The sequence below is a fragment of the Papaver somniferum genome, chromosome 4 (assembly GCF_003573695.1).
Source record: "Papaver somniferum cultivar HN1 chromosome 4, ASM357369v1, whole genome shotgun sequence".
Classification (NCBI taxonomy): domain Eukaryota; kingdom Viridiplantae; phylum Streptophyta; class Magnoliopsida; order Ranunculales; family Papaveraceae; genus Papaver; species Papaver somniferum.
In genome coordinates, this window is record NC_039361.1 from 97,199,104 (window position 1) to 97,203,029 (window position 3,926).

The 3,926-nt window shown below is 37.0% G+C and overlaps 1 long non-coding RNA gene across 1 annotated transcript; it reads left to right on the forward strand.

Annotated features, from left to right (window-relative positions):
* The first annotated feature begins 749 nt into the window (after positions 1–749).
* Positions 750–1,474, forward strand: LOC113274509. Its single transcript, XR_003323033.1, has 4 exons — positions 750–910; positions 1,008–1,081; positions 1,187–1,240; positions 1,383–1,474. It is a non-coding gene; the product is annotated as an uncharacterized LOC113274509 (long non-coding RNA).
* The last annotated feature ends 2,452 nt before the right edge of the window (positions 1,475–3,926 follow it).

A 3,926-nucleotide genomic window follows, 5' to 3' on the forward strand; every position in this document is an offset into this window, starting at 1 on the left:
GAGTGAGAGTATAAATTCTTTTTTTGATAGATTCCTGAAAAGAGATCTGCCTTTGTGTGAGTTTGTCCGACAATATGATAGAGTTGTGGTTACAAGGAGAGAAGCTGAAAATAGTATGGATTACAAAACAAATTATTCAAGACCAGTTTTAAGGTTCGGAATGGGTATCGAAGAAAATGCAGCTCTACTATACACTGACAATTTTTAAAAAGTTCCAAGAGAAGTTAACTGAATGCTTTCGTTATTCTCATGAGAAGGTTGAAATGAGCGGAACAAAGTCCACTTACCACTTATCTAGAGTTGGATACAATCATAAAAAATTCGGACAGCGGTATTTAACTCTTTTGATAAGAGCGCTCAATGCAGCTGTTTGCTATATGAATTCGCAGGGTATTTGTGTAGACATATATTGTAGGTTTTTGTAGTTGAGAATATTCAGAATCTTCCAACTCAGTATGTACTAAAGCGGTGGACAAGAGATGCCAAATCTGGAGCAGCAGTGTTCGACCAAGGTGAGGACATTGTACCTGATAGTAGGGATGCTGTTACAATTAGATATAGCAAACTTTGTCAAAATGCCATAAATATTGCAGCTAAAGGCTCTATATCTGTCCCAATATACAATGCCGCAGTTCAACTGTTACGGAAAGCTTTAGAAGATATTGAAAAAAATGATAAAAGACTCTCAAGTTAATGCTGAAAGTCTGTCCGATACAACACATAATGCAAACATTACAAGCCATGGAAAAACAGTGGAAAGCCTTCCAAAGATTCAGGATTTATTGGTTGATCCTCCTATTGTGAAACGTAAAGGCAAAAATGGAGCTATGAAATCATGGATTGACAAGCTTAACAACAAACGGAAGAGTACCGAAATGAAAGCAAGAAAAAAATCAAAGGAGTCAACAAGGTATGTCGGCAATTATACACACGGAAGTATTCCAATTGTAATTTATGTATACTTTCGATTCTATGTTGATCCAATTTTACTTATTTACACTGTGTAGGTTGGACGCACCGGTAGTACTAGATGATGACCACACTCAAGAACAACTACCAAAGAAAAAGTTCAGGAAACAGGGTACTTAGTGACGTGATTTAATTTCTCTTAGCACATGTTTAGTATTTGCTTTATTTTCTTTATTACCCATTCATTGAAGCCTGTTGTATATTCACCCTATGGCAGGCAAGAACAAAGTAGCTTTCAGAGAGATAACCAACCAGCCTGAATCATTCCTAGGTATGGTTAATTTTTACATGTGCGAAGAAATATACAGCCGTTACGTATTTACTAAAACTGCTTAATAATACCCAATTTCTTGTCAATTATTTTACCAACAATTGCACAACTCTTATTGCAATACTGTTTTTTGTCTATGCAGTCCAACAATGAAGTTCAACAATGGGGAGCAGCAGCATGCAACGCCCACAAGCAAGTCTATAAGCTAGATGCAAAAGTAACCATCAATGAGCACTTATTTTTCTTTTAGCTCAAATGTTTCCATTGATAATGATTAAAACTACTCAAAATTTATTAGGCACATCCACGAAGTTAATGTCTTATTTGATTTAGTCGACAAGTATTTTGGTATGTATTATGAAATATCTCTTCATTCATGATTTCTAAGCTGTCCATTTGAGTTGGAATTATAGTTGCGAGACGCATTTCTCTTTCTTTTTGTTGGACATACCCTGGCGTTGGGGTTCCCTTCTCTGGTAAAGGGTGTCGATTAGAACCAACCTTACACTGCTAGTCTGCCACTAGAACTACTTCGGAACAAAATTCGAACTCTCCATGTAGGGAACAAAAAGTAGAAGAGAATCCATTTTTCACTCCATAAATGGAGTAATTGATGAATATAAGTTAAATTGGAGGGTCAACTTGAAATAACATATATTTTGGATAATTGTCGCCAGCTGTATAGCTTTATAAAGAAAACAAAAGACATGATATCTTAACATATCCAACGGCTAGCACCTGCTAGCTTATATACCATTTGTACGCTGTCGCGTGGGTAGCACATCCCTCATTATGCTCTTGTTCAAGCCATACTTCTGACACTGGTAATTGGGTTTCTGACTTTAAAAGAAGACTTATGAGCAATGGAACAAATCAGCTTGCTCTCTTTCTTCTTTGAATTAATTTTTCGTATTTTTTATTTGGAATCTTATCTTACCACCAAAAGTTGCACTTTTCTTGTGGTGTGTCGTCCATGGAAAATTGAACAAGATTGACATTGTTGCTGCAAAAAAAATGTTAATCTTTATGACTGTTGTATCTTTTGTGGCAATGCGAGTCTGAAAATCACCTTTTGATGCATTGCGTCTCCTATAAGGTTTGATCCTTTCTGACTCCTTCAAATTGGGGTTGGTTGTTCCCTGGTTCATTGTATGCCTTAGATAAATATTGGTGATTTGATCATCATCACTCGTTAGGAAAAGACATCTGTGTTGCTTAGGTTTTGTGGTGTTAGACAAACAATAACACCTTCAAGGAAACCACGACTTCAAAACTGACATGGATTTAGTCATTCAAGTATTATCTCTTACAATGTCTTGGTTATTTGTTACCGGCCATAGAGCTCATGTTAACTTCACGAGTTCTCTTTTTAATAGGGACTCCCAAACTTCTTTGGAATGTGTTAATTTTTTGGCTACTTTTTCTATTGTGGGTAACAAGAATGTCAAATACTCCCTTAATATCAGGACTCCACGTATAAAGGTGGAACTTAAGATTTTAGTTGTCACATTATATAGGCCAGGAATATTTTTTTCCACGTATATCCTTATTCAAGATGCATGAAGATCATCACAACTCTGTTAATGTGGGATAGAAATACATAAACTTAGAGCAACTGCAATGGGCGACTAAACCCAAATATATGATCCAGATACGTGACACAGTCGAACAGACTAAAGATCATATACCAGACTAAACCCAAATTTGAGACTATATTTGGTCTGGAGCAACGACCAAAACCAAATTTGGTCGAGCGAAGTTATAATCTTCGTCCGTTAACAGGCGTTTATATAATGCACGCTTCATCTGAAGCGGTGGTATAATTCTCGTCCCAAGATCAGGCGGTTGTATAATATACGCCGTAGCTAGGCGAACCTATAATGTACGCCCGATCGGGCATTAGTATAATGTCCGCCTGATAACAGGCGTGAGTATAATGTTCGTCCCATTAAGGCATGCATTATATAAACGCCCCATTCATGCGTACATAAACCTCCTACACCGGGGGGACATTATACCTTATCGTCTATGTTTGTTACCATGTTTTTGAACTGATAAAAATAGTCGACAAAAATGTTCCATTAAGTACATTTTTGTTAATGCTTTATACATGTGCTCAAGCTAAAGAATATAGCTAGTTAGTAGTTAATTGACTTTAGTATATACCACGTCTAGTTTAGAAGTACTAAAACCCGTACAATTGTATCACTGTATACAATAGCTCCACTAGTAGTTAAAGTACAGACTAGCCAATTACTAACTTGCTGGTCTTGATTCGATTTAACTTTTAACAATTTTGACTAACTGCAAAACGATAGATGGGAGTGCGGAGATTATATCAACGTCCCTGTCCCGGTGTGCATTATATAAACGCCCCATCCGGCGTGGATTATATCAACGCCCCTATTCCAGGCGTAAACTATATAAACGCCCCACATAAAACGTTTGTTATATCAACGTCCCATATCCGGCGTTTACTATATCAACCCCCCAAACCGGTGTTTACTATATCAACGCTCCACTATCAGACGTTGATTATATCTTCGCTCGACTAAATATACTCGTTTATCGTTGCGTCACACTACTGACTAAACTCAAATTTGATCGTGGTTTTTGATCTTTGATCTTTGGTTTTTGATCGCACCATTGTGGACGCTCTTAGAGGACTAGATAAAATTTGTACTAT